The 14,284-nt window shown below is 39.4% G+C and overlaps 1 pseudogene; it reads left to right on the top strand.

The window, feature by feature from the left end:
* LOC149174542 (origin of replication complex subunit 5-like) overlaps positions 1-14,284 on the top strand; it is a 37,181-nt pseudogene that overhangs the window by 16,276 nt on the left and 6,621 nt on the right.

Genomic DNA, 14,284 nt, shown 5'->3' with positions numbered 1-14,284 from the left:
AGACTAAAGGGAAAGCCAAAAAGGAGAGCCGCAAATTGGAGGTCAAAATGAAAGGGAGAACTGAAATTTTGAAGTTGAAATCTAAAAGCAAGTGTCAAAATTCGAAATCCGAAATCCAAGAGGAAGTGTCAAAGTTCGGAGGCTGAGATCTAGAAGGGAGCCAAAAAAGGAGAGCCAAAATATTGTGAGTTGATTTTTGAAACAATGGATATCAGAGATAGACTAAGAATATCGGGGGATAATATCCAAATGACTGATAGAAAGGCATATCGGGACTTCGGCATTTTAGAGGTCAGAACTAAGGGACCTCAGTGATTTATTCAAAGACCGACCAGATATCGAAACCTTAGAGCGATCTAATTTCAAAAGCCTAGAGCTTTCAGAGCCTCAAAGTTTCATTCTCCTTAACAATTACAATTCTTTAGAAGCCCCGAGGTACTGAGGAAAAAAGAATTACAAAGGAAACCACATGAAAAACTAAGAACCGAGGGACCCCTTTCTCTCTCCTTCAAGAAGACACATGGTGGTAGGTGATTAGCTCTGAGAAGTAGACATGGCAGATGATGTCGGCATGAAATTGTCGTACAGTGGACATGTGGCAGTTGGTTTCAACATTTTCGAGGGTGTAATGGGGCAAATATGGGTGACATGTGTCACCACTTAGGAGGTACCAAGTGGATATGATGACCTTAGCATGACATCATCTTAGAGGTCAGAATTTCGAAAGAAAGAGATTTTGTAACCCCTATTTAATTTTTTTATAAAAAGTTATGATCTGATCAAGGGGCTTTGATGTATAAGTAGCGCCCAATCATGGGAACCCAAGAGAACCAAGGGTGTAGAGTTTGGATAAGCAACAAGTGTTATGAACCATAGCGGGGATGTGAATAGTGGAACTCCTGTGCAAATTATTTTTGAAAAGGATCCGATGAAAGGGGTTCCATGTTGAATGGAATTTAGTCATGAATACCCAAAGGACCAAGGGAGCAGAGCTGGGATGAGCACCTAAGTGATATAGAGAATATTAGAGGGAGGTGGAATCAAAACTCTATTTTTAATTGGAAATTGGAGAACTTATTGTTGACACCTAATCCGAAACGGATGAGGTGAAGCCGGACAGTCATCTAGAAGATGAACTGATCCGTTTTGTAAATGTATAAATAATAATCGTCTGATGAATAAAATCATTCAATTGTTTCTTGCGCTCATTGCTGGAGTTACCCTGGCCTGACATGGTATCAGAGCTCAGGTCCCTTAAATTAGCTGTAACTCCTGCCTCTGCCTCTGCGCTCTCTGACCTGAATAGTCTGCCTCTGTCATGCGTTTTATTCAGGCAATTCGCTGCCCCTCTCTGCGCTGCCTCTGACATACCTGAGCGGTGAGCGTGGAATGGGCTGCTGAATGTGAGCGTTTTCTTGTTGAAGCGTTTCTATCTCTGATTGCTCTCATTCCCTTCTGCATTCGAGTAACTGGCAACCATCACTGCGAATACCATCTTGCAAAAAAAAAACGACCATGAGACCTTCTGTCTTCTGCTGCAGCCGAGACTGTGGTGGTGTGAGAAGGTGATCTCTCGACCTGATGCGGTGATATGTTCACTGCGGCCGCCTGTCTAACTTGTTCATCCACCGAAGCCTCCGAAAGAAGCTACAGAATGGTGATACCATAGCCGGGCCGATCAGACGCCTGCTTCAGAAGCTCTTCTGCCTGCCTTGTAAGAACTGCGGCATCGTTTTTGGATTGAAACAGTGGCATCGTTTTCATAAAACAGTGGTATCGTTTTTCAATGAAACTGACGTATCGTTTTTCATAAAATTGCGGTATAGTTTTGAATAAAACAGTGATATCGTTTTATAAGCCTGCGTTTAATGCTGCATTATTTGTAAACGTGGTAAGAACTGACATCGTATAAGAACTGACTTGCCTTCGGAAGTGTGGAACCCATGATGTGGGTGCGCCCTGATCGAAGTAAAGAGTTGATGCATGCTCGCCTGTCAAAAGACGGTGCCCGAAAGTATATCCCCGGGAAGTGTCATGCTCTTGAGAGAGGAGGAGGAGACCGCGTAAGGCTCGGAGGAAAGCGTGCCCGCTATACCCTCCCGCTCCCTGCAGTGGAAGGATAACGTGCCCTTGGTTTTGTTGTGATATATTAATATATGAGTTGTTGTGATATATTGATGCGCCCTTGGTTTTTGTTGTGAGATATTGATATATAAGCAGTGAGCACCCTTGATTTTTTGTTGAGATAGTGATATATGTTGAAGATACAGCACTTTCCTTTTTCTCTGTTGAACAGTGATATATGTTGAAGATACAGCGCTCTCTTTTTTCTCTATTGAACAGTGATATATGTTGAAGATACAACGCTCTCTTTTTTCTCTATTGAACAGTGATATATGTTGAAGATACATATGAGCACTTTCTTTTTCTTTGTTGAACAATGATATATATATGTGAGCAGTGATATATATATACTGTTGGAATGTTAGAAGGAAAATATATAATGCATAAGGCAATCATATAAGGATATTTTTACAGAAGTTTTTGGCAGAGATATTTTTTCAGAAGGATTTTGTTTATAGAATTTTTTTGGCAGAGATATTTTGTTACAATATGCATTCAAGAGAAAGAAGAAGATACTTCAGAGGCAGGGGGGGCAGACACCCTCAAGAAGAAAAGGCAGACTTACATTGCATTTGCTGCAAACAAAATGGATCTCATGATGCTTCTACATGCAAGCTACCATGGGAGAGGATTGAGCAGAGAAGAAATCAGCAGAAAGGTAAAACTGATGACACAGACAAAGGTAAAGCACCTGAATCTGCTCACTATATTGAGGCACAATGTAACATTGGAGTAAATGAAGATCTGTTTAATGCTTCACTTACTTCGTCGAAAAATCACTGGTTGCTTGATTCAGGAGCAACCTGTCATATGACTTATAGGAGAAATTTCTTTGAAGATTTCACTGACAATGTTGATGGAGCAGTATACTTTGCAGATCAGTCAAAAATCAAGCCATCAGGGCTTGGCACAATCAGGCTTAAACTGCCTGGTCTTCCAGACTTTCTTCTGGATCATGTTCTATATCTCCCACAGCTGAAGAGAAACTTGCTGTCCCTGGTCCACATCCACCAGCAAGGTCACTCCATTCACATGTTTGATGGCAAGCTTGAGGTAAGAAAGGCATCTGACCACTCACTTGTCATGAGGGGTATAGAAGAAGAAAGACTCCTTAAACTGCAAGGAACCTCTGCTCATGCACAGCATTTTTCATATATTTCTCATCATGATGAAGGTACACTTCCATCAAGTTTATTATGGCATGCTAGATTTGGACACCTAAACTATGATAGTCTCCGCTTGTTGAAGAAAAATGGTGTTGCTGGTTTGCCTACAATTCCTAGAAAACATAAACAATGTGATGCTTGCATTCTAGGAAAGCATAGCAAACAGTCTTTTCATGATTCACATTCAAGAGCACATAGGAAGCTTGAACTTATTCATTCAGATTTATGTGGTCCAATGCCTGTTCCTTCTGCAAATGGAAATAAGTATATCATGACATTTATTGATGATTACACCAGAATGTGTTGGGTTTATTTATTGAAGAACAAATCTGATGCTTTTCAAACATTCAAGAATTTTCATAAGTGGATTGAAAATGATGCACAATCTCATATTGGGTCTATTCGCACTGATAATGGAAAAGAATATACATCAAATGAATTTGAACACTATCTTCGCCAACATGGGATTAAACATCAAACAACTGTACCTTATAATCCTCAACAGAATGGTGTAGCTGAAAGAATGAATAGAACAATTTTGAATATGGTACGATCCATGCTTTTCTTCAAAAATGTAAAGACAATGTTTTGGGCTGATGCTGTTCTATGTGCTGCATATATAAAGAATAGATGTCCATCTAGTGCTATAAGAAACAAGACTCCTTATGAATTGTGGTATGGACATGTTCCTTCGGTAAAACATCTCAGGATATTTGGTTCCACCTGTTATGCTTTAATACCAAAGGTACATAGAAACAAACTTGGTGCTAGAAGTTGTAAGTGTATCTTCCTGGGGTATTCAAACACATCTAAAGCATACCGCCTTTATGATGAAGTAAATAAAAAGTTTGTTTTATCTAGAGATGTCATTTTTCTTGAATCATCCAAATCTGACAGTGTTGTTGAGCGGCAACTTGATCGCTTGGATAGATTCACAAAACCAAAATCATTTCAAGAGTTTGATAATCAGATTCCACATCTTGAAGGGGGGATTCCTATACTAGATCAACATGTGGAATCTTCTTCTGAAGAACAATCTCCCCTGCATGACACTCCAACAACGGATGATGCTTTAAGTGATGTAATTGATAGAATTGGGAGACTCAATCTTGATTCAGACCCAACTCCATCAACAGAACAGCCTGGACCATCTCAGAAAGGTCCCCCAAAGTGGCTGACAAAGACACTTGAAAGTGTTCATCCTGATGAAATTGGAAAAACAGGAACCAGAAATTCAAACCGACAAGATGGAGGTGATGTAGATAACTCTAATTCACCTGTTGATATGGATGTTACTTATGATTGTGAATTGAACTTGTCTACAGATTTTGAACCAACTTCCTTCAAAGAAGCTGCTTCTCATGATGAATGGAAAGAAGCGATGCAGAAGGAGTATGATGCCCTCATAAAGAATGGCACTTGGAAGCTGGTTGATCCTCCATTTGGAACCAAACCAATTGGCTGCAAGTGGGTCTACAAGAACAAGTACAAAGCTGATGGCTCACTTGACAAGCACAAAGCTAGGCTTGTGGCAAAAGGTTTTGCACAGAAGGAAGGGGTCGATTATGAGGAAACTTTTGCTCCCACAGCAAAATGGGCCACCATCCGGACACTCTTTGCACTAGCTGCTCAGAACGGTTGGAAAGTCCATCAAATGGATGTAAAAACTGCATTCTTGAATGGAGATCTAAAAGAGAATGTTTTTATGTCCCAGCCTGAAGGATTTGCTGTGAAAGGACATGAACACAAAGTATGCAAACTTGTGAAGTCCTTGTATGGCCTCAAACAAGCACCACGAGCCTGGTATGAAAAACTAACTGAGCATCTTCTGAAACTCAATTTCAAACATTTTGATCTTGATGATGCAACTTTATTTGTCAAGAAAGTTGGCAAAACAGTTGTATATCTTGTGGTATATGTAGATGATCTTTTAATGACAGGGAACAATGAAAGCTATATTGCATCCATAAAGAAAGAATTAGGAAATTTTTTGAAATGACTGATTTGGGCTATGTTCATTACTATCTTGGCATTGAAGTAACCCAACATCCAAAGTCCATATTTCTTTCTCAAAAGAAATACATTGGAGATTTGTTAAACAGATTTGGCATGACAGAGTGCAATCCCCTTTCTACTCCAATGGAACAAAACTTGAAGCTCACATCTACTGAAGGAAAGGAATTTGAGGATGCAACAAAGTATAGACAGCTTGTAGGAAGTCTCATCTACCTCACTACTACCAGACCAGACATTTCATTTGCTGTTGTAATCCTCTCCAGATTTATGCAAAAGCCTTGTGAGGGACATTGGTCTGCTGCAAAAAGAGTTCTAAGGTACTTGAAGGGAACTCAAGACCTTGGGATCAAGTATACACAGGTGGACGACTTCAACTTGATTGGATACTCTGATTCAGACTTCGATGGAGACAAAGAAACTGGGGTATCTACTTCAGGATATGCTATGAGTCTTGGATCGGGAGCTGTCTCCTGGAGATCATGCAAACAATTAGTACTAGCAGATTCCACAACAGAAGCAGAATACGTGGCAGCAGCTGAAGCAACAAAAGAAATTGTGTGGCTCAGGAAAATTCTTGAAGATTTGCAATTAAAACAAATACAATCTACTCCACTCATGATTGATAACACCTCTGCAATAAAGTTGGCCAAGAACCCAAAGTTCCATGATCGTACTAAGCACATCAATACTAAATATCATCTGATCCGACATCATGTTGAGGCCAAAACAATCCATCTCCGTCATTGTTCCACAAACGAGCAAATTGCAGACATCTTCACCAAAGCACTTGGAAGAGAAAAGCTTGAAAGATTCAGAATGATGCTTGGACTCACCAACATCCCTTCAGATTAAGGGGGGGAATGTTGACACCTAATCCGAAACGGATGAGGTGAAGCCGGACAGTCATCTAGAAGATGAACTGATCCGTTTTGTAAATGTATAAATAATAATCGTCTGATGAATAAAATCATTCAATTGTTTCTTGCGCTCATTGCTGGAGTTACCCTGGCCTGACACTTATGATGAGAGGAGCTCCGATGGGGAGAGGCAGTTTGTTTCAAGAATTTAAAAGAACCAAGGGTAGAGCATGATTAAAAAGGGAGATAGGCCCTTGACAGGAGCCTAAAGGATTTAGAACCGAAGTGTTGAGCCTACGGTCACAACACACAACCCTATTGGGGAGAAACGATAACGAGGCCAAACATAGAAGGGGGTGAAGTCATCGAAAATTTGTGAATTTGTAAGACTTTTCTAAGGAATGTTGTGATGAAGGAAGGCTTCGATATTGTAGTCCCTAAATGCTAAATTGGTGGTCATAGGTGGTTTTTCTGTGGTATATGCACAATAAGGAGATAAGCACATAAGGGCTTGAGGAATCAAAACTTTATATTTTTGTAATATCAAGTTAAAGGAAGTTACGATGAGTAAGTGCTTTGAAGTTACATTATGCTAGTATTACAGGATGTAATAGGCCCTGATAATGTAGAACATAGGTAATAAAATATGGATGGGTCGGAAACTAAGTTGCAGAGCACCTCCCAGTGCCATTCAAATCATGACTAGTTCCAAAGTGAGGAAATTCAAGCAGTTAAAGGGAGAAAGCAACAAGCGTATTGGCAGGTAACCGCAGAGGAATATTATGGCAATGGCGTGGCTAGATCGGAGGCAATCAAAGGAATTTGCATGGGAGATATTTTGATGTGTCAATTGTGACATCTCTTGTTTCTCATTTTTTGGTTAATATTGTGTTTTCAAGAAAAGAATCCAATCTATTATGTCATCATTAGTACAACTAGGCTATTTGCATGCTTAAACAACCGGCAGTTAAGAGAACTAGCACTTTAAAGATATTTTGTAACTATTTTGTGGACTCTCTCCCTATAAAGAGGGAGGAAAAAATCATTAGAAAGGTTCAAGATTTTCTGGTTCTGGAGGTTCTGTATTTTCTAGTTCCACTGGTTCTTTTTTCTTGTCTTTGAGGCTATAACTATTTTTTTTTGGAATATTTTGCGAGTTTGGGCCACGTGACATGTATTTTCATTCTCAAAGATCAATGAAGAATCTTTAGTGATTCGAATCAATTGGGATATGTAGTATGTGTTCCTCTTTTGTATTTCACTTCATGTGTGTTTTCCTTCTTCAGAAATTATGTAATTGTAGCTTCCTGATTCACTCTTCAATCCCATATTTACTTATGTTATATTGTAGCAGGCGATACCCGTGAAATTGTAGATTTTCCTATGTTATGTGATAGCAGGCAGTACCTGTGAAATCACAGATTTACTAATGTTATGTGATAGCAGATGGTACTTGTGAGATTTTCTGATTTACCTATGTTGTGTGATAACAGATAATACCCGTGAGACATGGAGATGAAAGCCTTATAATGCGCTCCATAATTTCTGCACTTCATTCCTTTTATCCTTTCATGATTATACTGGGATTTGTTGCATAGGATTATGTGTTTATCGAGCCCTCTGCATTGAGTTCCTTCCTTTTTTTTCTCCTTCCCATCTTATTGCAACAAAAAAAATTTAAGCTCCATCCTCTGTGTGTCAGCCACTGGACCTTAAACATTTTTTCTTGGAATGATACCTTGCTCATGTGTATACTAAATCTGCCTTTGAGCAAGGAAATTTAACCAACTTTAAAATCATTTTAGGTTCATCTCTTCAGTCGCATTGAGTTATCTTCAAGAGAGAGTAAGATGTCCTAGGCAATGACCTCTCCTCAACCCGGGGTTTGTCTCTAAGAGCTACAACACATTTTTTTAATCTATATTCAATTTTTATCAATGTGGGTCTTCTCAAAAGCCTGCATAATGGATACTTGTTGAATGTGGGATTCAATTCCGTGTCCAATGCATGTCTACACTTGAAATTTGAGTAAAGCCATAAGGAGGTAAGCCAAAAATACAATTAAAAAGGGTAGTTTTCTTCTTTCCCCTCCAAAATTCAAAACTCTTGTTTTATTATTTGAACTATTATTTTCTTAATTTTCCTTAGGAAACCACTTTTAGGCTGAAATTTCCTGTAATGTGGATGAGTTTAATTTATTCATGATCTTCCTACTGCATGAAAAATGAAACCTCTCTTTTTGTTCTTTCCAATACAAGGCTTACAACCACACTATCTGAGAGAGATGATTGGTAAATTTGCAAAGGAAACTATTCATATAAACACAACTTTCAAAATGGAAATATTGCTAACCTAAATACATAAAAAAAAGATGCGTGATAAAATGTACAAAGGAGAGAGACTAGAGTGCTTAGGTTGGGCCTTGACCTAAGGGAACTGGGCCCTATAGAACACACTTAAATTCAAGACAATACAATAATTCTCAATGATCTAAAAAAGCGCTCAAGTACATGGAAATGAAAATGACAAGTACAAGCTTCCTAGTTCTAACAATCACTACTCTTCTCTAAAAGTTTGAATCCTATTGAGCCCTTGGGCTTCTTTATTTCTACAAAAATGGTTGAGGGTAAACCTCCTTAGAAGGAGGGTTTCTTACCTCCAAATCCCTATAAAGGTGGATCTACATCCATGAGATCCTTGCAATCCTTGAGCGCATTAGTTGTTCAATAGATCCTCGAATTGTATGTGAGTAAATATAGGGACCAAGTTAAGTTGTAGGTGAGTAAATTTAATGGAAATGCCTCCTGCATCTCCTCCAGCTTTCTCCAACATACTTCTGCATAATAAATGCACCCTTTTCCTGCACATTAATCATGTCAGACCACAAGATATGATAAATATCATTTAATCTTCCTAATACACACATTATAATAAAAATGGTGTTATCCAATGCAAGGAAAGAGGTAAATGTATGTTGAAGGATGACTATATGGGCCTTTTTACATACATGTTATTGAGGCCCATCATCACCCACCTACTAAAGGTGTTTCTCACCCTCTGAGAAACTCAACCACTTAATTCCATTTCATGCATAGCCCTGGCGGTAGCCCTCATATCCCATGGTATCTTTGATGGAGTCCCCTCTTCAGGGTGGAACCCTACATTTTTCTTTATCTCTTCCCATTCTTGTTGCTCTTCTACCTTTTCTTTTCTTTCTTGTAGACCTAGTAGCAAAGGAGGGCTGGACGTAATCCCAATCTAGTTGACCCTCAAACTTTGAACTATTCTCTTATATAAGGGTGTCTTCTCCAAGGCATTCTTCAATCTCTCTAGAAAGTGATGGTCTCTAATTTTTAAGCTATGTGGTAAGGAGCTCCATCTCCTCTGACAAGCTTGCAAACTCTTGGTTCCTAGCAGCCTAAAAATGTCTTCAAAGTGCACGATGGGTTATTCCTATATTTCTATGTATAGTGATGCTAATATGGGGTATTTAGAGATGATCCTATGGTTGTTGATGACAAGGTTAGGGGCTCTCACTTCTTCTCTGATCCATAGGGGTTGATGAGTTTCCTTGGATATAACCATTTTTGCCTCTTCAACCCTTGCTTCCTTAGGAGTCAACTAAGAGTCAAAAAATACAAAAAATACTTATATTAACTTTATTGGTCAATCTTCCAACTATAATACCATTCATTATTTGTATTCTAAACATAAATATTCCTTATTATATTAAATTCTTCCCAATGTACTTCTCCCACACCACACACACACACACACACACACACACACACACACACACACACACACACACACACACACACACACACACACACACACACACACACACACACACACATATAACTCTTTTTAACACAAACCATATCTCATATCTTTTCTTTTTTTTCCTTTTAATTTGATTGGTTATTTACAAACGATGGTATATAATCCAATATTAAAAGTTCAAAATTAAATGTTCACCGGAGCCCAAGTTTATTGAGTTTTCTCGCCTTCTCCTCATCTTGTGCTGCTATTACTACTCCTCTTCTTAGTCTCATCCCCAAGTCTCCAGTTTCAAGCAGCTTGAAAGCCCACTTAGCAAACTAAAACTAGCTGGAATTGGTAACCTTCCAATCAATATTCTTTCTACCCCCAACTATTTCTAGCAAGAGCATTCCAAAACTATAGACATCTGATTTATCAATAACAGGACCCAGTGCTCTGTCACATACCTCTAGCACAACATACCCTGGCATCCCTCTCCCGACCGTCACTGAGATATGGTCGTATCACTTTCCACAAAGTTTTGCGAGACCAAAGTCAGAAACTTTTGGAGTGAATCCGGCATCCAGCAATATATTGTGAGGTTTGATATCGAAGTGTATGATGTGCTTCTCGCAATCTTGGTGTAAATACCCAATTCCACGAGCCACATAGAAAGCTATAGCATACAATTGTTCCCACATTATGACTTGCAACCTCTTCTCTTTTGCAGCAAATATTATTTTTTCGAGAGAGCCATTGACCATGTACTCATATACCAGTGCACTTGTAGGATTTTCAAAGCAATACCCTAACAGAAAAACCAAATTGACATGATGGATCTATCCAATGGTGGCGACTTCATTCATGAATTGAGTCTGATCGCCATGCCTATGCCGGTCAAGAAGCTTGACAGCCACTAGAGCACCATTATGAAGCTTCCCTTTATAGACCACACCAAAACCCCCTTCTCCCAACTTTTTTACAAAGTTGGTTGTCATCTTCTTGAGTTGTGACTGCAAATATCTAGTTGCCATTTCATAAGCATATTGCTCTAGGAATTTCTCCACCTTTGAATCAGAGCTACGGGAAGGACGAAGAGGTTGTTTTATCCTCTTAGCACAATACCATAAAAAAAGTACTGCTACCGCTATCAACGCAAGTTCCCCAGTCGAGCAACCTACTGTGGAATGAAGAGGTTGAAATCAATATTCTCTTTGTCTAACCGCTAACAGAATAATGGATAGAATGAAAAATTCACCTTCAAACATTGAATGGGACGAAATCATATAATTTACCTATTACAATGATGAACATGTTTGCAACGCCTTTAGGTGGAGTAACTGCAACAATCCACACTTTTTGCTCAGAAAAATTACACTTGACATGTCGGGAAACACATATACATATATCCAGAATCAGGAGCAGTGGTAGAATGGAGGGAGCAACCACATATATGTAGATTGATAGAATTCAAAGCATTTGCAATCAAATCTGTAGAAGGTGACTGGGAAACCTACCATTGCGGGGGCACTCATCTGGCTGGATTGTGCCATCGCTACAATAGCAAAGAAATGTTGTCAAGTTCCATTTGTCATAACCACAACTCCCAGTACTGTTCAAACAAGTTTTACAGCGTCGATCACTGTCCAGATCGACATTCCATGTGACCTTAAAACCCTGCGCTAGTAAAGTCTTAATATTAATGGGCTCCTGAGAGAGGTAACTCTTATTACTCGGTAGTTGAAGATGAGTTGAACAAAAGCTTTCCCCCTCTGAGTCTAACTCTGTAGTTAAACTTTAGTACCAAACATCACCACAAAAGCTGAAATTAAGCGCTTTTGATAGAAAATTGCTGTCATGGGTTGATCGCAGTTCCTCCAAAATGTCAGATTGGTGTACCCGTCCGCCAGATGAAAAAACTGGGAGTCATACCACCATGACTGATTGTAGTTACCCAAAATATTGCATGATTCACCCCTATAGATCGAGATTTGGTCATTAACGACAGTCATGGTAGGATCACTATCATTGCTCAAGAAGGCTCCATTATGTGATATTCATTTCCATCAATATAAACCCAAGGAGAGCTTGACACACAGTCACCTGAAACTCAGAGTGACCGCAGCTGCTATTAATTTCCCCAAAAGGATACCCAAATGTAAAGCCCCCACATGTATAACTGCCGCGACATTCCTCATAATAACTGCCAAGACATGATGTCGAGGACCAAGATGAAGAAAAAGATAAACAGAGCGAGTCATTGAATTGGGAAAAAGGAGGTAATGATTCTCATGCTCTACTCTTTTGTTGGAGATTATAAACACGGCAATAGGGAGAGGCGGTTATTGAGGGAAAATGGCATGCAATTGCGGGGAAATATTTCAAAGTCAACCAGCCAACTGGGCTTTGGTAGTTCATTATTATCTAAAATGGCAAGTCTGCAATTTCGTGTCATTTGATATGAATTATCGTTGTTGTTTCCACTGTCCATCAAGTTGGGTTTTTCAGACTTGGTCAAACTTGGACGTGTGGGACAGGTTCCACGTGTTGCATTGTTACCCCTTTCCATAAAACTTAAATTAATAATGTGATAACAACTAAACTCCACATAAATTATTTAATTCGGATTATAAAATTTTCATATTATTTATATTCTACACACCAACTAACATATTATTATGCCGTAAGGCATTTCTCTCTGAAATGAACTCCCCCAATTGCTTTTCTGTCCTAATCGGAGCCGTTAGATTTTTTGTTAGACGATTGAACAAAAAGCAGCTGTCTGATTTCATAAAAAATGTTTTAAAACATTAAAAAACCTTAAAAAAACGTTTCATTTTACATGCAATAAAAGGGCAGATCACCAGGCGCACAGCGCCCAACAATGCCTCTGCGATGGATTTCCCGGGTGACAAACACATATTAAAGAGCTCATATCGCTCGTTGGGGGTCCAAGGGATTTTATGACGCCATTGCTTGTTTATGGGGGCCCTTCCACTGGCAAAACCAGTGTAGTTTTAGATATATTTAAGCGTTTGAACCGCCCTTTTGCCTATGCGAGCTGTAGATCTTGTTTTAGCCCTCGTCTGCTGTTTGAATCCATTCTGAACCAGCTGATATCCCACAGAAGAACGAAAGCTAATAACTATAGCAGTGCGAAGCGCTGCGAGAAAATTGCAGATTTTGTTGTGTATTTGAAAGAAGCCTGTATTCAGGCCATTGAGAAAAAATATGAAAAGAAATTGGTAGGTGGGTCTATAGAATCTCGGAAAGATGGGGAACCAGGGTTTACGGGCTCTCCTCCCAGGGATTCCCAAAAAATCCCAGATAAAGGGCTGAAGGAATCAGTGTTTAAGGGATCTCCCCACGAGGATACCCAAATAAGTCCAGAGAAAGGGTTTCAGGAATCAGGGTTTAAGGGCTCCCCTCGCAAGAATACCCAAAAAATTCCAGAAAAGGGGCTTAAGGGTTCCTCCAAAAAAAATATATGAAGGGGGCTTCAGGCTTCTGGTTGCGATGATCCTTCGTAGAAAGACAAAGGGAAGAGGGACAATGATTCTTTTAGTAAAGAAGTCAGGAGATTGGATTTTCCAGAGGTGGTGTACTTGATATTTGACAATATTGAACTTCTACATGAGTGGAACAATGGTTTCAACCTCATCTCGGCATTGTTCAAGCCATCTGATGTAGCCCAGGCTGCTCCCAGGCTGCTTCTACCAAGATCTTTCTCCCGTCATGCATGCAAAGCTTGATTCATGGCTTGTAATATCATAATTAAAACCCCATACTTGGCATCAATCCAATTCCTTACTCATTATCCCAAGTATATTGGCTGCACTCAATTAAAGGGCGTGCCTTTCGGTTCTATCTGACCATAGTTCAAATGCCATTAACGCAATAACACATGCGCTTCAAGGCATAATCGTGGTGTATATGTGGAGATTCAACTGAACAATAACTATCATTATACATGCGCCTGTGATAACTATTTATACTACCAGCAAACTCAGAATCGATGCACATATGCATCACAACGGACAGCAATGAACATAAACATGCTATCATATATATAAATCCACGCCTCCCATTTACGCAACACCAGGCTATATATATATATATAACAGTTTGGTAATTAAGCACCGGATACAAAGGATAAACCTTCAAATTCAACCTGCGCATACATCGCTATATACCTCCACGGAATCAAACATACAGCAGCATATAATAATGAACCTTCAAAAGGTTATTAACATACGCATGCAACAGAGATATCCATCCACTCTTCCGTTGCGTTCGTCCTTAATTGGATATGGCCGACAGTTAGACCCGTGCTACCATATAAAACTATAATGCTGAGCC

Source organism: Pinus tabuliformis, chromosome 4_1, assembly GCF_031772625.1.
Source record: "Pinus tabuliformis cultivar Carrire ecotype Pingquan chromosome 4_1, CPIR1, whole genome shotgun sequence".
NCBI classification, from domain to species: domain Eukaryota; kingdom Viridiplantae; phylum Streptophyta; class Pinopsida; order Pinales; family Pinaceae; genus Pinus; species Pinus tabuliformis.
The sequence above is the reverse complement of the archived record's forward strand: the minus strand, read 5'-3'. Positions and strand labels throughout refer to the sequence as shown.